The sequence below is a fragment of the Spermophilus citellus genome, assembly GCF_964194105.1.
Source record: "Spermophilus citellus genome assembly, chromosome: 7".
NCBI lineage: Eukaryota > Metazoa > Chordata > Mammalia > Rodentia > Sciuridae > Spermophilus > Spermophilus citellus.
The window spans coordinates 46,776,720-46,800,766 of record NC_138188.1 but is presented as its reverse complement, the minus strand read 5'-3'; the positions used below and the strand labels follow the sequence as shown (position 1 = coordinate 46,800,766).

At 43.2% G+C, this 24,047-nt stretch overlaps 1 long non-coding RNA gene across 1 annotated transcript in view; it reads right to left on the bottom strand.

Annotated features, from left to right (window-relative positions):
* LOC308652843 overlaps nt 1-24,047 on the bottom strand; it is a 1,084,519-nt gene that overhangs the window by 369,587 nt on the left and 690,885 nt on the right. The window lies entirely within an intron of this gene.

Here is a 24,047-nt window from a genome sequence, read left to right as displayed (position 1 = left end):
CACAGTGTGTTTATTTCATCTTGGAATTTTCTGATGGCACCAACACAGTGTTAATGATGTGGGATTGATCAGAGTGCTACATGGAACCTACAGATTAGACTTAGTCCTGCTCTTAATGAGCTACCTACCACCTGTAGAAAAGATGGTTTTTCACAAGGGCTGTTCTTTGTGTACTAAAATAACCCCTGAGTGATGGTCATGCTCAAGGTCATGCCAGCTCTTGGCTGGCATTGTTTGTTTGCTAGTTAATACCTCAACCTCCCCAATTGATTTCTGAGCTCAGACAGGTTAATGGACTTGGACCACTGCCGACTGGAGGAATTCCCGTTGAGCCAGTGTGACTGCTCTAGAGGTTTTGGCTTAGTTGAGCAAGGACTCTGAGAGTCTACCTGCACAGCTCTTCCAGAGTCCAGAGAGTAATGGAAGGACAGCACCCCATCTGGCTGGCTTCCAGGCATGGATGGTGTTTTCTTCTCTCCTCCATGCAGACTCCTCTTGGAGTCTTCCAGACCATTTCCCCTTTTGCTAAAATGGCGCGTTGGTGAAGCCACAGTGTTTGTTGGGGCTGAGCTTGGGAAGGGTGGCCGCAACACCTTGGTTGCCATTTCCACTTGACATTGAAGTTGGTACACAGTGGTTTTCTACAGCAGCTCCATGCAGCAGAGAGAACACCACTCCTCCCCATTCTGGGCCTGTCTACGCTTATGGGAGATCTAAGGCTAAGGCTGTGGTGTCGGGTGACAAATGGCACCCCAATTTTGTGCTCGTCCCGACACAGAGGGCATAGGAGCCCTGCTGCGCGGAAGACCCCTCCCTCTGTACCAGCTGAGAATCAGCAAGTCCCATAGACGTTCCTTTTTAACTGAATTGGTGATTGGCTGGCTCCTGGAGGCTCACCCTCCATGCTGGGTGGTCCTGTGGGTGGTGTTAGCACATTGTTCTCACGTGTTGTGCATCATGTTATCTTGTGATTTTAATATCCACCATCACCAACTAGAATTGGCATAAAAAGCCAGGCTGGCAATAATTTGGCCGGTTGTTGATGGTTTGTGGTGGGAGGGTGTATTAGATCCATTTTCCTGAATATGAATAATGGTTTAGAGTGAGACGTCTACACTGTCTCATAGGATTACTTCCTTATCCTTTGCCCTTTGGGTCCAGAGAAATGGCATCATGATGTCAGAGAACTGGGATGGGACTGAACACCACTGCCTGCTCTTGGTTCCCAGGCTTTGACTTGGTAGTGGCCAGAATACCCTGGTTGAGGCTTCAGGGTACATTGGCAACCTCTACCCTTACCAGCAGTGCTGGGGAATCGGCTGTGATTGCTGGCCCCACAGAAGCCCACAATCTCTGCAATGGACAGGCATAGGGCTCCAGCTTCAGCCCTTCTGCCTGAGGTGTACTGTCAGCTCTGAACAGGTCTCTCTCTGATGCCTCCACCTTCCAGCATCAAGGGCTCCCAGATGGGCTGACCTGGCTATGGGCATGTCCTGTCTATACCCCTGAAGGTGTAGATGGGCCAGTGTGGATGTTGATATGCCCTATCCATCTGTGGGGTGTGCACATGGCTGACACAGGTGTGTCCCCTGGATTCATGGATGGACCTGCTGACTCAGGAGCTCACTTTCAATTGCCCTTGACTTATCAGGGATCGGCCAAGTAGCTAGCATGAATTTACAAAAAACAGAACTCGCAGGTAGACTGATCTTGCCAAACTGCCAGCTGCGAGACTAGGGCTGCATTTGACTTTAAGCCCACTTACCTTGAGCATGTGTGGTGTGGAGCTGCAGGGTCCCAGATGGTGAGTGTGGATCTGACGACCAGCAACTCTGATCAAGGCTGCTCGCTGGGAGTCTCATGGTGAAAGCCTTTTAAATCAAAGGGCTGGATGGGGAGAACAAAGGCAATCTCCTACCTGAAGAGACTGCGCTGTTCCATTAGCTGTCTGCCTCCGGTACCTGATGGTTTAAGGGAGCAGAGTCCGTTTTTGTCCTGTCTCTGTTCTCACTGTGCAGGAAGAGCATTAAACACAGGAGTATGTGCACACAGATGTGCACACACATGCATATATACTTGCACATGTACACATATGCACATACGTGCTCACTACATGCACACATGGGCTCATTGGTGCTCAAAGGCACATATATTAATATACACACATGCACATTTACTGGCACATGTACATATGTGCACCCCCACATGCACACACACGTCCACGAATGTGCACATGCACTTGCACATTCACTTGTGCACACATACTCTGGAAGGGCACAGCTTGTGCCACTGGTTGTCACTTGTCACAGTACATGAGATCTCTGTTATGAAATGTTCTGTCTCCAAAAACAGATATTGCTTCTCTTTTAGAAAAATATTCTTGGCTGGGTCCCTGGAACTTTAATTAAAATCCCAATTGCTCTTTAAAAAGCGTTATTGCATTTCAGACAGCTTGAACGTGGAAAAGAAGGCCAGAAGCCAGAGCATTTGCTGGCGGGTGGCAGGGACTATGTGGACAGGGCCAGGTCTGCCTGAGCAGCCTGTTAGTCTCTGGGAATGCCCCCTGGGGAGTGGCCTGCTACTCAGTGAGGCAGGTCCTCAGCCCATCCCTGCGTCTGCAGGTGATTACCCAGAGCAGGCCCAGGCTTTCTCACAGTGTCCTTGACCTCGTCAGGATTGTTATGAACACAAATCTAACGAGATCCTTGCTAACGAGAGAGCTCATCTGCCTTGTTTAGTTACTAAGGCACTGGAGTGTGACCCTCGTGGGGACAGGAGTCACCCTTGTTTAGTTCCTGCTGAGTCCTTGCCACCTAGCCCAGAATGTGATAGGAGCAGCTGCTCAGTAAGAACTCGGGAGCATCTGTGGAGACCTGTGGCATGCTGGGTACAAGGGATACAAATGTGACCAGTCCCTGTCAGCAAGGGGTGTGTGGGCAAGTGAGGGCCTTCAAAGCAAGTAGACTCTCATCATGAGTCACTGTCTTGAGGACTTGCAATGTGCCAGGCATTTTTCAGGTTTTATCTCTCAAAATAACCTGATAAAGTAGGTTTTTGTTTGTTTGTTTGTTTTTCTATAGAAGAGGAAACAGTATGAGGAAATTTTGAGGAAATAATTAAATAAACAGGGAATCCTACCTTCCAACTATGCTCTATCTCCAGTATCTATGCATGGAACATCTGAATATTTCTGCTTTTCCTTATGACTTTGTACTTCAAGGTCAAGTTTTCTGGTGCTCTTAACAGAGAATGAAAGGAAGGAGAAAACGTTTGTTTTTAAGTAGGATCATTATAATACTTGGTTGCCTGAGCTCTGTCTTCAACTCACCATCAAGAGTGGGTTCTTTCTGTGAGGGTGAAGGTGGGTGAACTTGCAGGACACAGACTGGCCTGTGCTGAGGTGGAGTGGAGGTGCACTGGCCACCCCAGGACTGCCTGGCCACACCCTCCCCCCCTTCCCTGAGGAGTGACCTGGGGTGTCTCTTCACCACCAGAGACTGGGGAGTAGGGCCTGGGAGAGTGTTCTTGTGACCACCACAACCCACGCCCATTTGACATCTCTTGAGGTCCCCATCTGAGGCCCCTGTGGGGTCTGGGGCTGAGGCAGTTGTTGAAGCCCTGGACATTGAGAGTTGGCAATTAATGTTTTCCTCATTCTGGGGACTCCTCAGTGGGCCTCCCATGGAACAGCATGGAAGCTCAGGCCTGTGTGCACTGGGATTGGCGCCCAGGCGGGAGGCTCATCTCCACCAGGTTTGATTGGCAGATAGGTGACTTTAATTAATAAGAGGTCAGAGGTTAGGGATTCTGCATTCAGGCTTGCCCTTGCACAGGGGTCATGTACCTTGTGGCTTGGATGTGAGGTGTTTGAGTGGATTGATTGGGTGCTAACTGTAGGAAGGTGGGGTGTAGCTGGAGGAGGGGGCCACTGGGGGCTGCCCTGGAAGGGTGCATCTTTCTATGGACCCCACCTCTCTGCTTCCTGATTCCCATGAGCTGAGCCGCTGTCCTCCACCACACCTTCCCCATGATGTGCTGCCTCACATGAGCCCAGACAAAGGAGTGGGCGGACCATGGACTGACCCTCTGAAACCATGAGTCCCACATAAGCATTTCCTCTCAGTTGTTCTTGTTGGCTGTTTTGATCACCGTGGTTGGGCACATGTGCAAACTCTGCTTGCCCAGGCACCATATGGCTTCCAGGTACTTAGCTTTGCCGGAGAAGGTGTTCCTGTGTGTTTGGCAGAGTAATCATAGACTTCGACCTGCCCTGCCTTCTCACTCCACAGAAAACTGAGGCCCAAAGAGCTTCAGAGAACAAGCCCAGGGGCCTGGCTTTCCTCTGCCTTTAGCATTGTCTTCCAAACCCACTCAACACCTCACAGACCCAGGTTCTGGGTCAAACCGGTGAAGCACGGCCTTTCCTGAGCTAGACTGAGCTGCTGAGTGGCTGGACTCTGAAGGCGGGGCAGGGGCCTTGCTCATCCCTTGATGGCCTCAGGGCTTGGTGGCAGTGTCTTGCTTTGCAGCTGCCCCTGCAGGGTCGGGAAGAGGAGTTGGTCAGTACTAGAACTTTTCCAGTGCACATGTGCAAACTCTGCTTGCCCAGGCACCACATGGCTTCCAAGCACGCAGGCTGGGCTGGCAGCGGGTGTGGGCATTCCTGAGAGGTTCTGCTTCTGCTCCGGGAGCCCACTGTGGCACTACCAGACCCTGTCACTGTGCCCTCCACAGCATCAGTGTCTAACTCAGTAGATACCTCCTGAGTGAAGGGGAGAAGCAAACGCAGGGGGAGGCAAGAGGAGCCTGGACTAGGAGGCCCAGGTGCTGGAACACGAAACCTGGCGGAGCCTCGGGTGATAGGCGATAGGCGATATTCATATCGATCGGGTCTGGAGGTGTCCTGGCTTTCTCCAGCAGTCTGGCCATCAACTCCCTGTCAATAAACACAGACACTGCACTGCCCTTGACCTCAGGAGTTAAACTAATAAACAGCTTAATTGGTCCTCATTAATTCCACTTCTGATTTACTGTAGGTAAACGTGGCCTTGGAGAGAATCACTCCCAGGTTCCGCCCAAGCATTTTAGCCCCAGCCTCCCACAGGTGATCTGTGGCGAAGCAGATGAGAGGGCTCCCCTCCTGCCTGCCAAAGACTGCACACTTGCTGCTGGGTTCAGGCCAGAGGGCATTTGCAAGGCTGTGTGGTGGTGAAGCCACACACATGTGATAGTCCAGTGTTCCTCACAGTGACACTGTCCTTCTCATTACACTGAACAGACTGCAGGCATGATGCACACCCTCCTGCTCTCTGTGGTTTGAAGTTCTTCAGGAAAGGTGAAGCTCACATAGATATCATGAGCCTATTTGCAAGTCTCAACAGAGCTATTGTCTGGGGAGCTTAATTTGCTAGAGCTCTTTCGTCCTATCCTTAATTATGTACATATTTAATGACCGAGCCCCCTTCTGCCTGCTCAGCGCTTGTATGACACCACCTCTCTTAGTGCCACCTGATGACTCACGGCTCTCCCTTTTTACTTTCCTTGCTTCAAACTCTACACTTAAATATCAATACTCAGTTCAGCTTTGAGTATTAAGACATTTTTTTTTCCCTCTGCTTCCTTGAAGAGCCGTGTGCAAGCCTTTTCACATTTTTTTCTGGACCAAACAGTGGTGGTTTTACATGAGAACGAGAGCTCTGTAAGTAAATCCATGTATTTATATGTCTAAGGTGCATTATAAAAAGGAGCAATAAATTTAGAGTTCTACATAAAAGGAATTAGATTTTCCAGTTTACCTCTGCAGTGGGATTAATAAAATGGGCAACAAATAGCTGACAGAATGATCCATTTGAAGTTTGGAAAGGCATCTGGGAAGCTGGCTGGAGGAGCCTTTCCATTTTTTTCAAACAAGGATTTCTGTTAATTTTTGATGCAGTCCTGCTCCTGAAAGCCTGTTTGGAAGCGAGCTCTAGACTGCTACCTGTCCATTTCTGCATGGCTGAGCAAATTCGCCGGTAAATCCCAGCCTCTCCTCATTTCCATCACTGTGCGTCTCCAAATTACAGAGAATCCATTCCTGAGCTGGACAGGTGCCAGAAGTTTCTCATCCCGCTGTCGGTGGCTGTCTTTTCCTCTCCCGTCTTCGAGGCTTTCTGATTCCTGGAGTGAGCTCCACTCAGAGGTTCCCAGCCTCTCCCTCGCCTGGCATTCCCCCACAGTCACATCCAGCTCGGTGATTCAGAGGACGACGTGTGGCAGCTTTTGATTCTCGTCTCCTGTTACCTGCAGGTGTTCCAGAAACTTCAAAATGCGTCTGGTAACGTATTTGCTTCTCTAAACATGCCACCTCAGTATGCGTTTTATGCAGCTGATGATTATTTTTTTTTTAAAATCAGTCTTTTGAATAGCGTGCCTGCAAATAAAAAAAAAATGTCAAGACGAGATTACAGGGCAGCGGGGGTGATTACTGGTCAGGTGCGTGTGGCATGCGTCCTTGATCATGTCAGCATGTGTGTAAATATGTATTATTTATGTACACATACATGTGCACAGATTCATTAAAGAAATCTCATTGAAAGCAATACTTTTCCTGTACACCAGGTTTTCTAATCTGATCTGTAAATGTCTTACATGTCAGCAGCAAGTACAGGAAAACCACATTATTTTAAATTCATGCAAATGCTATGTTTTAGATACCTATTTTAAAAAATCTTTTTTTCTTAAAAATATGATGATGATTTGGAGGCGATGGGAGGGGATGGTGGTGGTGACTGATTTTGTGAATTTGGAGAAAAGAGTTGCTTTTCTGCTGCCAGAGAATCTCTGCCCCATAACACCTGCCTTCTTAAAACTCAGTGATCACACAGGGGAAGAGACGTGGCTCTGCTTCAGAGTCACCCCAGGGGACATAAGCTGTAATGTAGGTATTCTAGATGATTGAATGTAGGTAGATGGGGCAGATCTGCTGAAGCTGAAGCCAGCTGTGTCCCCCGGCTTGTGGGAACCACATCCACACTGTGTCAGGATGCACATGTGTTTACTGAAGTCCCACAGAGCAGCTTGAGAGTGCAGGCTCATAAATCACAGGACTTACTTGCCAGTGTTAGGTGCTAGATTCTAGAATTAAGAAATTACTTAGCAATTAATAGCACACTCAGCCTCCCTGGTCTTGGAGAGATTTACATCCTTGAGACTTGCGCTTCTAGCTGGAGATGACTGATGGAAGATTCAGACTTAATTGCTATTTCAAATGCTTAATGTGCAAAGATGCTTGCACTGCTTTATTTAAAAGACTTCTTTGGAAGAATGTGTATGTGTGTTTCTAAGTGCCATGTGTGCCTGTTGTGACTGCAATGTGCTGTGTGCTCCGGAGAAGTGACTAGGCTCAAGTGCTGCTCACCTGTGTGACAGAAACTCGCCTTCTTGTCCTGAGATGCAGCAATGATCTTGCCTTGCATTGTGCTCTTGCCTGTTGAAATCAATGATTATTAATTGATGCAAAGATGAGAAAACAATGTGGTGAGACAGAGTCAACAAAGTAGGTTGAATGAGCAGTTTTCTAAGAAATTAAATGAAATAGATTTTCACAAGTGATTTTTCTAAATGTATAGGGGTGTTGATATTTGAAAATGCAAGCATCGTAAATACTAATTTCTAAGTGGAGCAGATTAGGTTAATATGAATGTTGTCTAGCACTCCTTTGCTATATTTAAAGTGAGGCAATAAATAGGCTAATTATTTTATATTGGCTAATCATTACTTTTGCTTCATGGTATTGATTATAAAACAAACTATTGATTTTGATTTGCTTTGAATTGAGGAGGATTGCAAATTTCAGTGAGTTCACTGAGTTGTGGCAATAAAACTGAGTATTTTTAAAAGTCAGTGTGCAAACTCCTTTTCCTTTTAATTGTGCAAGAGCTCTTGTTGTACCACGTCCAGAGCTGTGTGTTTGTAGAGAACTGTGTATTTTGAAAAACCGCATGACTCTTAATGCTGATTTTTCTCAAGCACATTCAATTCACAATCACTAAGAGGTTCACTGAAGGTGCGTGTCCAGCTATAGGGTGGCTCCTGGAGAAGCTGCTGTGTTTGGAGCCCTGGAGAACCTGTGCAGCCATTCATATTACACATGTATCTTGCTCTGTGCATAACTGATTTCTGCTTTAGGTACTATTCATTTCCAATATCATAAGCACACCTCATAGTATTTCTTATGCAATGTCGGAATCTTGCCTTTGAGTGTAAATATCTTGATCATGGTTTCAAATTGAGTGGGTAGATGGCTGAAGACTTAGTAACATTTTTTTGTACATGTTACAAGTGCATTAATGCATATAGATATGCATGTGCATTAAGATACTTAAAAGCATTCCTTGTGTTCAAGCACATTACAAAACACTTTGCCTTCCTTCTGAAGTTGGCTATTTTATTTGAAGTTGGTTTCATAGGTGTCAAAAGAGGTTTCATTTTTCTGAGCTTACCTAGTACTGTGGGGTGGCAGGAAAACATTCAGCGCTATTTTATAAGAAATATTATACGCACTAAATAGTGAAAAGAAAGAATGTCACATTTACCATCTGTCTCTAATTATGATTTCCCACTGGTTTATAGATGCAGTATAGACCAGGACTTTATTATATAAAATAGACTTACGTCACTCTCATACCTAAAATAATTGTCAAACACTTTCCCACATGTTTCCCTGTTAGGTGACTTAGGTTGTCTTAGCAAACATTCTAGTCTTTGTGGTTCACAGATAGATCGAGGATATAAAGATATAATTTGAGGGCTGACCATACATCCAGAGCTGAAAACAGTCATTTAAGTGGGCATTTACTAAGCCTTATATTTCGGACCTATCTCAGCCTTGGGACAAAAGGGGACACTGTCCCTCCTATTTCACCATTAATGATGGTTTGCAGAGGCTCAGCTGCCTTCAGCTTGGTTTGAAACTTACATTCTTTCCTTTTCTGTTCTGCCTGGTTTCAAAGTGACACCATCTCTGGGGTTTACAGTTGTGTGAGGAGGGCAGGCTGGTCAGGAGCACTGCTGGAGAAGATAGACCTACCCCCATCATGAAGGAGATCTCTAGCAGGACTGATGGCGGGGAGAAGAATGGGCACAGTGGTGGGTGGAAATGTCAAATGGGAAGAAACAAACCCAGCAGGAGACAGGAGGGATGACTTGCATGGGGAAAAGGTGCCACACGGGGACCAGGTCCAGAGATGAGGAACAAATTGCAGGGTGAGTTTCAAAGGCCCCCCAATTAATCTTCATCAGCCTTATTAAATACTATGGAAAATTCTTTGAGCAAGTGAGCATTTCTTCTATTTTATAACTGAAAGGACTTCTGAAACAACACTTCTGTGCCATCATTTTAGTGAATATTTCTAGAGCATTTTCTGTGGGCAGCTCTGGGAGGGCCCTGTTCTGAGTACCTCATGGAAATCCCCTGGTCCTCTCTTACTTACATTCTCACTTGCATCCTGCTGAGGAAGAAGCTGAGTGGCTGGGAACCAGGGGCCTGCCTATTGTATGCTGCTGGGAACTGGGGCCACCTGTCCCCTGGAACCTGAGCCTCACTGAGCCGCCAATCCCTGTATCGCCAGCCCCAGGTCCAGACCCAGGTGGCTGCTAACTGGGCTGTAATCTTGGTTCTCTGGGAGAAGACACTAAGACAGAATTAGTAAAGTTTCTAGGAGACTAAGGATGAAAGGTGGGAATTAAAGACAGGGAAAGCCCTGGACTGCAAGGTGGGTCTGACAAGGTCCCGTCCAACCCCGCGATGACCTTTGCAGGGACACTGCCTGTTACAGCAGCAGGAGTGCCAGGGCTCTGCCTGCTGGGCACTGCCTGGGTTCCCAGGAGGCAGAGGCGCTGCTCCACCAGTGATCACGTCCTGCAAAGCCTGTCAGCTTAGTGCTCCTCCTCCAGCAGGACAGCTGGTTCTTTCTTGAGGGGAGGCCTGCGCCATGCACCTCCTTGGCTGTCAAGGTAGCAGCTCTACTCCTGCTCTCTTGGGATGCAGGTTGAGACAGGCTTAGCCCCTGTGGTGCAGAGCTGCACTTGCTCTTGGGGTCACACAGGAGTAGACTGGGCACCCTACAGCCAGGTGCCCTGCTGCATCCCCCAGCTTCCAGAACCGCCCATCTCTTCTCTCTCAGGTAGACTCAACGGCTTCTTGGTGGGTCCTCCTCTCTCTAGCTCCTCCAGGCCACCTCATCTGTGTTAAATGCAGTCCTGGGTTATAATTCCAATACTTAATCTCTTCTTTGGTTTCCTAGAGCCTGGGGAAGGGGTTCCAAGCTCTTTTTGCCATGCCTGGGGGTCGAGCAACACCCGATTGTGTGGCCAGTCTGAGCCCCAGGTGGCGGCACAGTCAGGGCAGCAGTTAGGGGTATCAGAAGAGTTTACCTTTGTATTTAGAAAAGATCATTTTAAATCCTGGAGTTGAAGGATTGAGAGGAATCTGTGGAGTGGAAAAGATTTGCTAGGAGGAGGAAGCAGAATTGGGTGATTTGGGTGTGATTAGAGGGAAGGAGTGGTTTGGCTGAAATTTGGAGAATAGACAGAAAATTAATGGAATATATTCTCAGAAAAGTAAATTGCAGCTCATAAAAGAACTATAGCCATGGGGTTTAACTTTTCCCAAAGGATCTGAGCAGAGAAGTACATGATTGAAAGGTCAGTCTGAAGGTGAAGGTGGCCACAGAGTTGAGGCCACTGCGAATGAAGGAATGGAGGCAGTTGGAAGAGTAGAGACCACTTGGGGCCATTTTGTGATGACAGGGGAGAAGAAAGGCATCTTGGGCTGCTACATGAAGGACAGGAAAGGTAGGAAGAATAGGAAGTAGGGGCAAATAGGACTTTAAGATGGATTGCGGGAAGGGTGAGGGGATAGTGCTCAAAGAGACTTGGAGGTTTGAGTTGGGCAATAAGGCCTGGCATGTGGGAACAGGAATGAACAGAGGCTCTGATTGAGAGACGGTGATAAGGGAGCAAGAGGTGGCCACAGATGACCCAAAGAGTGCCATGTGAATCTCCCACTGTCTCTTCACTTCCAACCCTGCTTCAGGGTCTCACTAAGTTGCTGAGGCTGGCCTCAAACTTGTGATCCTCCTGCCTCAGCCTCCTGAGCCACTAGGATTACAGGTGTGCGCCACCATGCCCAGATTGTCTGGTTTTAAGTTTACCATTATTTACAGGTTTTGTCCTTAAGCTTTTCAACCAAAGATGAAGGCATAGAAAACAAAACTAATGTTCACAGACACCAACAATTCAGACAAAATTTAGGCACAAAATTTCCCAAATTCAGCTGCAAAAGCACCTTTCTTGGATCCATGTAATTTCTAGCAGACAGTTTGAGTGAATTACTATTATTATACTGTATTTTCCAAGGCGTTGTCATGGCTCATGCAGACCCGATCATGACCAGCTGAGGCTGAGGGGTCTGGCCATCTAATTGGAGACCTGTCTCTGAGACAACACTGTCATCCTGAACTACAAACACCTTCTCCTGGAGGGAGTCCGAGGCACCGTCTGCTGCCCCCTAAGCAGGGACAATGCTAACGGATTTAACAGGAACAGAAACAAAGAATGAAGCCTTTTCCAATGAAGCTTTGTACCATGTAGGATTGTGATGTGTAATTGAAACCTAGTTTTTAATAAAAGGGAATTACAGCAAAGCCCTGATGCTAAATAAGCTTTAGCCATAGCAAAGAGTTTTACGTTTTATAAAGATCTGCAATGCAATGTGCGGAGCTCACAGTTAATATTTAATTGCCCTTAAAACTGAACAGCATAATGGTCAAATTTGCATATTCTCCCAGGCTGTCATGTTTTACTGTATAGTGCAGAGAAACACTTAAAGGAACATTTCACTGGCATCCATGGCGTACGAAGAGAACTCTCAGCACCAGAGAGAGTAGCTCAGTCATAGGGCATTTGCCTAGCATGCACAAGACCCAGGTTCCAGCCCCAGAACTGCAGAAAGACAAAACAAAAGCAAAAACCTCCAATGTTTAAGAGCTGAATCAAATCAACCCCCAAGCCCACTGACCCACGGCGCACACTGCCTTGTGCCTCAGGCTGACAGTGGGAAGGCGTGGCCTGGTGGTGAGTTGTTTTGGGTGGTTTTTGGTGGTCATGGCAGACGTGATGCATAGTAACCGGGGCTGCCAGGCTCAGAAGCACAGGGTCTGCACACACTCTGCCCTCCAGAATATGCAGAGGCACAGGCTGGGAGTGGGAATTCTCAGCTCCAGATCCAGAGAGGGATGCTATGTTTCCCCTGATTCATCAAAACCAAAGGAAGGAGGCACTGTGATAGTTGGCCTTTCATCACTTCGGCAGAATACCCAACCAGAGCCAAGCACAGGGCAGGGAAAGGCTGGTTCTGACTCGTGGCTTCAGAGGTTCAGTCCATGGTTGGCCGACGCCATTGCTCTGAGCCCTGGGTGAGGCAGAACATCAAGGCAGAAGGGCATGGTGTAAGAAAACAGCTCAGTGAGCAAGCAGAGAGAGCACTCCTCACCAGAGGAAAAATACACCCCAAAGGAAGGTAGTGACCCACCTCCTCCAGCCACACCCCGCCTGCCTACAGTCACCACCTAGTTAGTCCTCTCAGGGGATTAATGCACTGACCAGGTTAAGGCTCACAACCCAACCATTTCACCTCTAACCCTTCTTGCATTGTCTCATACGAGAGCTTTTGCTGGACACCTCATATCTAAACCAATAAGAGCAACATCACAGAGCTCATAATCTAAACATTTCACCTCTGAACATTCCTGAATTGCCACAGGAGCTTTCCAAAGACACCTCATATCCAAACCAAAGCACCCTGGAGCATGAAAAGGAAGGATCTGTTTATGTGGATTTTAGTGATCTGTGCTTCGTCCTTGGACTTCAGGCAGAGGTACTCAGAACATGCTTGGTCTTCACAGTAGGAGGGTGAGGCGGGCGCCACTGGGCACTCCCATTAACGAAGAGGAGGACACAGAGATTGAAAGAATGAACAAGGCTTGTTGTGGGAGCAAACGCCCATTTATTGAAGAACAGCTCTGCATATTTATAGAGCCAGGGGTGGTTTGACAGTTGGCATGGGGTGCTTTTTGATTGGAGGGTAAGGATCAGGTGAGCCAGCAGGGCTAGTCTGATTGGTGGGTAAGATCAGGTGAGCCAGCAGGGCTCTGATTGGTGGGTAAGGATCATGTGAGCCAGCAGAGCTCTAATTAGTGGGTAAGGATCATGTGAGCCAGCAAGGCTCTGATTGGTGGGTAAGGATCATATGAGCCAGCAGGGCTCACCATTGGACGGCTCTTCTTGGGGGATGGGGAAGTTAGTCTTTGGAGCTGGGTTGACTCCCAACAGAGATGGCAAGCAAGCAGCGGATTTATTGCAAAAGTGACAGTAACAGACTTCTCAGGAGTCTGAGTCTGGTCGGGAGTTTGGGCCTGTTCTTTTCACGGTCTCTGGAACTTGCTCCTTTCCTCACCTCTCCCTGGCCACGCCCTCCTCACTGATGTTCACTGGTGCCCCCGCGCTGTGTCCACTCATCTGTTTTAGTTTTTCTATTGCTTAGGAGCACAAGTTCGGAAGTGTCTGTCTCATGGGGTCCCCTGATTGGGTCCCCCACTTATATCCATGAGTGCTTTTTCAAGCAGGAAGTCGCCCTCATCAGAAGACCCCCTCCATGCTCCTTCATTCTGGTCCTGCCCTGCACTTCTCCCCATCCTCTTGCCTGCTCCCTTCTTCATCCCTCACTCCTGTGATGGTCCAGTGAGGCAGCGCTACTGGTGGTCCCATCTTTTAGGTGAGGAAGCTGTGGCTAGAGAGGTAGCGGGGTTTTAATGGCCACACAGGCTGAGCCAGGAGGGCACCTCACCTTGGAGTCAGGCAGGGCTGTGGGCAGAGAGACGCGGCTGGCGGCTCCCTGAAGGCTCTTCTCTGAAGCAGCAGGTTTATTGCAAAGGTGACAGTAACAGACTTTGCTGCTGCTGCCAAGTGGAGACTCAGCCCTGAACCTGTTTTTAGAGACTTGCTCACCGAGATAAAGATGGCTTGCTGCCAAGTTCTAGGGGCTCGAGTCTCTGCAGAGGGCAGACCCCTGCTCGTTCTCATGGCCTGTTACTCTTTTTTTTTTCTTTTGGTTTTGGCAATTTAACTCAGGGGAACTTAACCACTGAGCCACATCCCCAGCCTTTTTATATCTTTATTTAGAGACAGGGTCTTGCTGAGTTGCTGAGGCTGGCTTTGAACTCGCAATCCTCCTGCCTCAGCCTCCCAAGCTGCTAGGATTACAGGTGTGCTCCTGGCTGTGTTACTCTTTTAAAATGGGCTTTCCTGGCATTTGAAACTAGGAGAACTTGATCCTGCCTTCCACTTTGTCCACATTGGACGATTTGAGCTCATGCAGACGGGAGAAGGCAAACTGGCCCTGTGTGCTCCACAATGACATGCCTGTGACTAAGTGTCATGAACATTCCAGCTAAGCAGCATGCTGAGGTGTTACACAGTCTCCTGGGGAGCTGCCGGCCAGCAGGGAGAACCCCTGCTTAGCCCCTCAGGTGCCTCATTCTACAGTCCTTCTTGTCTGTGAAATGGGCACAGTGACACAGCACCTACAGAGAAGCATAATATGGTGTGAATGCAAGCTTTGAACCAGGCATGCCTGTGTGCCAATCCTCCCTCTGCCCATCTTGGCATGGAGTGGTTATTTAAACCTGTGATAAGTTCATCATTAGGAGCACACAGACAGAATGCACAATTGGTCCAGGGCTCCTAACTCTAGACCCAAACTTACTAGTTTCAAATCTGAGCTTTATCCCTTTCAGCTGGGTGACCTTGGGAGGTTGACCCACATTTTCTGTGCCTTGGTTTTCTCACCTGTAAAATGGGGTTTAAAAGCACCTTCTCCATAGGGATGCTTGAAGGAAGCTGGTAGATGTCTGTAGCATTTTCACAATGGTGCCTCGTATACAGGAAGACTCCATGGCTGCAAACCCTCTGTCGTGGAATTTAGTTCTCTTCAATTTTGCTGTTCCTTGCATTGAAGGGTATAGGGATTCGATTCACAGGACACCTCCGCACAGGCCTTCGCAACGTCTTGTTTTCCGAGGCCTGTTTATCTTATCCAGTGTTCACTGAATCACTGGTATTCACACCACACAGTGGTAGCTTCTTGTGTGGTGTACACCAGCTGCTGGCCAAGGTGGGGCTCTCACATGCCAAGGAGGAGGGGAGATTAACACAGCCACCTCTAGATGGCAGTTTGCAGTATCTAACAACATTTTATTTATTATTTATTTTTTAATTTATTTATTTATTCTAATTTGTTAAGTATGATAGCAGAAAGCATTTCAATTCATATTATACATATAAAGCACGATTTTTTATGTTTCTGGTTGTACACAAAGTAGAGTCACACCATTTGTGTCTTCATACATGTACTTGGGGTAATGATGTCCATCTCATTCCACCGTCTTTCTTATCATCTGCCCCTCTCTTCCACTCCCTCCCCTTTGCCCTATCTAAAGTTCCTCCATTCTTCCCATGCTCCCTCCCCCATCCCCATTATGAATCAGCATCCTCATATCAGAGAAAACATTTGGCATTTGGTTTTTGGGGATTGGCTAACTTCACTTAGCATAAGATTCTCCAACTCCATTCATTTATCTGCAAATGCCATGATTTTATTCTCTTTTTAATGCTGAATAATGTTCCACTGTGTATATATACCACATTTTTTTATCCATTCATCTACTGAAGGGCATCCAGGTTGGTTACACAGTTCAGCTATTGTGAATTGTGCTGCTATTAACATTGATGTGGCTGTGTCCCTAGAGTATGCTAATTTTTAAGTCCTTTGTGTATAAACAGAGGAGTGGGATAACTGGGTCAAATGGTGGTTCCATTCCAAGTTTTCCAAGGAATCTCCTTACTGTTTTCTATATTGGTTGCACCAATTTGCATTCCCACCAGCTGTGTATGAGTGTTTCTTTCTCCCTACATCCTTGTCAACACTAGTCATTGTTTGTATTCTTAATAGCTGCCTTTCTGATGGAGTGAGATGAAATCTTAGAGTAGTTTTGATCTGCATTTCTCTAATTGCTACAGATGTTGAGCATTTTTTTCATATATTTGTTGATTAATTGTATCTTCTCCTGAGGAGTGTTTGTTCAGTTCCTTGGCCCATTTATTGATTAGGTTATTTGTTTTTTTGGTGTTAATATATTTGAATTCTTTAGATATCCTGGAGATTAGTGCTCTATCTGATGAATGTGTGGTAAAAATTTGCTCCAATTCTATAGGCTCTCTATTCACCTCACTGATTGTTTCTTTTGCTGAGACGAAGCTTTTTAGTTTGAATCCATCCCATTTATTGATTCTTGATTTTATTTCTTATGCTATAGGAGTCTTATTAAGGAAGTCAGGGCCTAATCTGACATGATGAAGATTTGGGCCTACTTTTTCGATTAGGCATAGGGTCTCTGGTTTAATTCCTAGGTCCTTGATCCACTTTGAGTTGAGTTTTGTGCATGGTGAGAGATAGGAGCTTTTAATTTCATTTTTTTTTTTTTGCATATGGATTTCCAGTTTTCCCAGCACAATTTGTTGAAGAGGCTAATTGGCTTTCTCCAGTATGTTTTTGGTGCCTTTGTCTAATATGAGATAACTGTATTTGTGTGGGTTTGTCTCTGTGTCCTCTATTCTGTACCATTAGTCTACAAGTCTATTTTGGTGCCAATCCCATGCTGTTTTTGTTACTATTGCTCTGTAGTATAGTTTAAAGTCTGGCATAATGATGCAATCTGCTTCACTCTTATTGCTAAGGATTGCTTCTTCAATTTATATGAAGAATGTCATTGGGATTTTGATTAGAATTGCATTAAATCTGTATAGTACTTCTGGTAGTATGGTCATTTTGACAATATTAATTCTGCCTATCCAAGAACAAGAGAGATCTTTCCATCTTCCTAAGATCTTCTTCCATTTCTTTCTTTAGCATTCTGTAATTTTTATTGTAGAATTCTTTCACCTCTTTCATTAAGTTGATTCCCAAGTATTTTTTTTTTGAGGCTATTGTAAATGGTGTAGTTTTCCTAGTTTCTCTTTCAGAGGATTTTTCACTGATGTACAGAAATGCCTTTGATGTATGGGTGTTGCTTTTTATATTCTGCTACTTTGCTGAATTCATTTATTAATTGTAGAAGTTTTCTAGTGGAATTTTTTTTGGTCTTCTAGGTATAGAATCATATTGTCAGCAAATAGTGATAACTTGAGTTCTTTTCCTATCCATACTCCTTTATTTTCTTTTGTCTATCTAATTGCTCTGGACAGAGTTTCAAGAACTATGTTAAACAGAAGTGGTGAAAGAGGGCATATCTGTCTTGTTCCAGTTTTTAGAGGGAATGCTTTCAATATTTCTCCAGTTGGCCTGGGGCTTAGCATAGATAGCTTTTATAATGTTGAGATATGTTCCTGTTATCCCTAGTTTTTCTAGAGTTTTGAACGTAAAGGGGTGCTGTATTTTGTCGAATGTTTTTTCTGCATCTGTTGAGATGATAATATGATTCTTATCTTTTAGTCTATTGGTATGATAAATTACATTTATTGATTTCCATATGTTGAACCAAACTTGTATCCCTGGGATGAACCCCACTTGATCATGGGGCACTATCTTTTTGATATGTTTTTGTATTTGATTTACCAGAATTTTTGCATCTATGTTCATTAGAGATATTTGTCTGAAGTTTTCTTTCTTTGATGTATCTTTTTCTGATTTTGGAATCAGGGTGATATTGGCCTCATAGAATGAGTTTGGAAGTGTTCTCTCTCTGGTCTTATAGAACGCAACTGTGTATTCCTCTGGTCCTAGGTTTTTCTTGGTTGGTAGGCTTCTGATGGTGTCTTCCATTTCATTGCTTGAAATTGATCTTTTTAACTTGTGTACATCATCCTGATTCAGTTTGGGCAAATCATATGACTCAAGAAATTTGTCATTGCCTTCGATATTTTCTATTTTATTGGAGTACAGATGGCTAAAATCATTTCTAATTGTCTTATGTTTTTCTGTAGTGTCTGTATGATATTTCCTTTTTCATCACGTATGTTAGTGATTTGAGTTTTCTCTCTCCTTCTCTTCATTAGCATGGCTAAGGGTTTATCAATTTTCTTTATTTTTTTCAAAGAACCAACATTTGTTTTGTCAATTTTTTCAATTGTTTCAATTTCATTGATTTCAGCTCTGATTTTAATTATTTTCTGTCTTCTACTGCTTTTAGTATTGATTTGTTCTTTCTTTTTCTAGGATTTTGAGATGTAATTGTTTTTTATTCATTTCACTTTATTATAATTATCAGTTCTGAAGTGTATTCAACTTTGCAAGGTCAAATATACTCATATATGTCAATTAGCTGTTGAAATGTTTCTTTTTAAATTTTTTTTATTTATATATGACAGCAGAATGCATTAAAATTCTTATTACACATATAGAGCACAATTTTTTCATATATCTGGTTATATACAAGGTATATTTACACCAATTCATGTCTCCATACTTGTACTTTGGATAATGATGATCCTCACATTCTACCATCATGAATAACTCCCTGCCCCTTCCTTTCCCCTCCTATCTGGAGTTCATCTATTCCTTCCATGCTCCCTCTCCTTATCCCACTATGAATCAGCCTCCTTATATATTAAAAAAAAAAAAAACATTCGGAATTTGTTTTTTTGGGATTGGCTAACTTCACTTAGCATTATCTCCTCTAACTCCATCCATTTACCTGCAAATGCCATGATTTTATTCTCTTTTATTAAAAACTGTGGCATATATACACAATAGAATATTACTCAGCGATAAAAGAGGTATAATGTTAAGTCATTTATTTGTTGACTTTTTATTCTTTTAGGGAATGAACTCCATGCAATGAACTCTCCTCTTCGTACTGCCTTCATAGTGTCCCAGAGATTTCATATGTTGTATCATTGTTCTCATTTACCTCTAGGAATTTTTAAATCTCCTCTTTGATGTTTTATACAACCTGTTGTTCATTCAGTAGCATATTATTTAGTTTCCAGGTGTTGGAGTAACTTCTATTTTTCATTTTATCATTGATTTCTAATTCCATTCCATTATGATATAATAGAATGCAGGGTAGTATCTCTACTTTTTTGTATTTGCTAAGAGTTGCTTTGTGGCATATATATGCTCTGTTTTAGAGAAGGATCCATGTGCTACTGATGGATGAAATAGTCTTTATACATCTGTTAAGTCTAAGTCATTGATTGAAATACTTAGTTCTATAGTATTTTTTAATTTATTTTTAATTTGTTTTAATTAGTTATACATGACAATAGACATTTATGTAGTTTGATATATCATACATAGACGGGGTACAATTTCTCATTTTTCTGAGTGTACACTTTGTAGAATCATTCCTATCCTCACATTCCCTCCCCTCTGCTCCCATCACTTCCCTCTACCTAATCAAAGGTGACACTATTCTTCTCTAGTGACCCCTACCTTATTGTGAATAAGCATCTGCATATTAGAGAAATCATTCTCAGCCTTTGGTTTTGTGGGATTGGCTTATTTTGCTTAGCATGATATTCTCCATTTCCATCCATTTACTGGCAAATAACGTAATTTTACTCTTCTTTAAAGCTGAGTAATATTCCATTGAGTATATATACCACATTTTTCATCCATTCATCTATTGAGGGACACCTAGATTCATTCCGTAGTTTAGCTACTGTGAATTGGGATGCTATAAACATTGATGTGGCTGCATAACTGTAGTATGCTGATTTTAAGTCATTTGGGTATAAACTGAAGAGTGGAATAGCTGGGTCAAATGGTGGTTTCATTCCCAATTTTCTGAGGAATCTTCATACTGCTTTCTATATTGGTTGTACCAATTTGCAGTCCCGCCAGAAATGTATGAGTGTATCTTTTTTCTCCATATCCTCACCAATATTTATTGTTTCCCATATTCTTGATCATTGCCATTCTAACAGGAGTGAGATGGAACCTTGAGTAGTTTTGATTTGCATTTCTCTAATTGCTAGAGATGTTGAATACTTTTTCATATATTTGTTGATCAATTGTATTTCTTCTTCTGTGAAGTATCTGTTCAGTTCCTTAGCCCATTTATCGATTGGGTTATTTTATTTATTTATTTTTTTGGCATTAAGTTTTTTGAGTTTTTTATATATACTAGAGATTAATACTTTATTGGAGGTTTATGTGGTAAAGATTTTCTCCCAATATGTAGGCTATCTCCTCACAGTATTGATTACTTTGCTGAGAAAAAGCTTTTTAATTTGAATCCATCCCATTTATTGATTCTTGATTTTACTTCTTGCACTTTAGGAGTCTTGTTAAGGAAGTCAGATCCTAGGCTAACATGGTGAAGATTTGGGCCTATTTTTTCTTCTATTAGGCTCAGGGTCTCTGTTCTAATTCCTAAGTCTTTTATCCACTTTGAGTTGATTTTTGTGCAGGGTGAGAGATAAAGGTTTAATTTCATAATTGCTACATATGGATTTTCAATTTTGCCAGCACCATATGTTGAGTAGGCTATCTTTTCTCCAGTTAATGTTTTTGGTACCTTTGTCTAGTATGAGATAACTGTATTTGTGTGGGTTTGTCTCTGTGTCTTCTATTCTGTACCATTGGTCTACAAGTCTATGTAGGTGCCAATACCATGCCATTTTTGTTACTATAGCTCTGTAGTATAGTTTAAGGTATGGTATTGTGATGCCTCCTGCTTCACTTTTCTTGCTAAAGGTTGCTTTAGGTGTTCTGGGTCTCTTATTTTTCCAAATAAATTTTCTAGAACTTATACAAGAATTCAGCAAAGTAGCAGGATGTAAAATCAACACCCATAAATCAAATGTATTCTTATACAGCAGCAATGAATCCACTAAAAGAGAAATTAGGAAATCTACCCCATTCACAATAGCATCAAACAAACAAACAAACAAAAAATACCTGGGAGTCAATCTAACAAAAGAGGTGAAAGACCTCTATAATGAAAACTGTAGAACATTAAAGAAAGAAACTAAAGAAAACCTCAGAAGATGGAAAGATCTCCCATGCTCCTGGATAGGCAGAATTAATATTGTCAAAATGGCCATACTACTAAAAGTATTATACATATTTAATACAATTCCTATTAAAATCCCAATAAAATTCTTCATAAAATGATGTTTCTTTGTTTAGCTTTTGTTTGAAGATCTATCCAATGGTGAAAGAGCTGTGTTAAAATCATCCAGAATTATTGTATTGTGATCTATTTGATTCTTGAACTTGAGAAGAGTTTGTTTGATGAACATAGATGCTCCATTGTTTAGGCATATGTATTTATAATTGTTAAGTCTTGTTGATGGATGGTTCCCCTAGGCAATACGAAATGTCTTTCTTTATCCCTTTTGATTAACTTTGGCTTGAAGTCTACTTTATTGGATATGAGGATGGAAACCTCTGTTTGCTTATGCAGTCCATGTGAGTGGTATATTTTTCCCCAACCTTTCACCTTCAGTCAGTGGGTCTTTTTTCTATGAGATGAGTCTCTTGAAGGCAGCATATTGTTGGGTCTTTTATTAATCCAATCTACCAGTCTATGTCTTTTAATTGGTGAGTTTAGGCCATTCACATTCAGGGTTATTACTTAGACATGATTTGTATTCCTAATCATATTTATTTATTTTTGCTATTTAACTTGACTTGGTTTCTCCTTTGATTAGCATTTCCTTTAGTGTAATATGTCCCTTTGCTGGTTTTCATTGTTGTTTTTTGTTTTCTCCTCATGGAACATTTTTGCCGGGGATGTTCTGTAGTGCAGGCTTTCTATTTGTAAATTCTTTTAACTTTTGTTTGTCATGGAAGATTTTTATCTCATCATCAAACCTAAAGCTTAATTTTGCTGGATATAAGATTCTTTATTGGCATCCATTTTATTTCAGAGTTTGGTATATGTTGTTCTAGAATCTCCTAGCTTTCAGGATCTGGGTTGAAAACTCTGCAGATATTCTAATTGATCTCTCCCTATATGTAATGTGATTCCTTTCTCTTGTGGCTTTTAAAATGTTCTCCTTATTCTGTATACTGTGCCTTTTCATTATAATGTGCCTTGGTGTGGATCTGTTGTGGTTTTGTACCTTTGGTGTCCTGTGAGCCTTTTGTATTTGGTTTTCCAATTCATTCTTCATGTTTGGAAAAATTTCTGATATTATTTCATTGAATAGATTGTTCATTCCTTTGGTTGTAACACTATGCCTTCCTCTATCCAAATAATTCTTAAATTTAGTCTTTTGATGTTATCCATTCTTGAATGTTCTGCTCATGGTTTCTTGCCATCTTCACTGTGTGGTCAACATTCTTTTCAAGATTATATATTTTATCTTCATTGTCTGAGTTCCTGTCTTCAAGTGATCTAATATGTTGGTGATACTTTCTATTGAGCTTTTAATTTGGTTTATTGTTTCTTTCATTTCAAGAATGTCTTTTTTTTTTTTTGGTTTTGTTTTCAGAACGTCTATCTTCCTACTGAAGTAATCTTTTGCTTCCTGTATTTGCTTATGTAGCTCTTTATCAAAATGATCCTGTATTTGCTCTCTTATATCATCCTTTAATTCACAGAACATTTTAATTACATACATCTTAACTCCTTCTCTGTCATTTCTTCTGCAGTGCTGGCCATGGATTCTAATAATGTAATATCTTGGTTTGTTGGGGGTACTTTCTTCCCTAGTTTTTTCATGTTGTTCCTGTGTCTTCCCTTCTAGCCCTGCAGATCTGAGGTTTTATAGTTTTTACCCTATAGTCTTATAGTATCCCTGCAGGTTTTTAATATCTCTCCTTTAAGGGGGAGAACAATGTGAACAGATTCCAATACAAACAATATACAACCTTAAACCAAATAGCTGCTGTGAGGACCTTTACAGTTTTGTCACAATGTAGAGAAATGGTAAGTTCAATTATTATCAACAATATAAAGAGTAGGTTTAAAAAGGGGTCTACAATTTCTGATGGTGGACAAAAAACCGGGGGTGAGGTGTAGGATGAGATGTTGAGGGGGTAGGAGGTGAGGATAGAGAGTTATTAGATTTTAGAAAGGGTGAAAGAGGAATCTAAAAACGTTGGTTAGTAGCAGGAGAAGAGAGAGAAAGTGATTTTGGGGAGACAAGTAAGTGGGAAGACAGTAGATACTGAAAACAAACCAACATATATATTAAGAAAAGTAAAAGTGTAAAGATGAGAGATAAAAAAAAATATACAACACCACTGCAATGTACTATGCAGACATCCCAGTCCTCCATAGCCTAATTCATGAAAAGTACTTGGTTTCACAAATGTTGGGGATGTGATGGTGGGAGAAGGGAGAGAGAGAAAAAGAAAATACAAGGATTGTTTTCGTTGGAGATCAGTATCTTTCCTGCTTCCCTTCTCATCTAATAGGTGGGGTTGTCTGTTGTTTGCTGGTATCTTCACCCTCAGGATGGTGGAGGTTATTAGGGTGTGAGGGTTGCTCCAAGGATCTCCTTTGGGGCCCCCTCATGTGATGTGGGCACCTGGTCTTATGTCCTTATATTATCTGTAAACCTCACAATTCCTGGTCTCTAATATAGTCTCTAAACTGTATCTCATTCACCCCTCCCTTTCTACTTTCCTATCAGGAACTTTTCTCTCTGGAGGTCTTGTGGGCTGCGCTCTGGGGGCTGTGCACCTGTCTCAGGGAGTTGTTTTATATTGGGCCGTTCAGGCCTGGTTTTGTGACCTGGTTTTGCAAGCTGTGGACCTGCTATATAGCCCCAGGCACTGTGCCAGGTTAATGGCTGCCAGGGAGAGGGCGGAGTTGGGGACTTTCGGTACCTTGATATTGCTTCTAAGCCCCAGCTGGTGTTCCAAGCTGGGAATTGCCCCAACTAAAGGTGGTGAAGGAGTCCCAAGATAGGAGGTAGCTGCTTTCAGCGATGGGGTGTCATGGGTCGGGTGAAGCTGGGCGGTGGCATTGGGTGGCACGTTCAGAGATGTT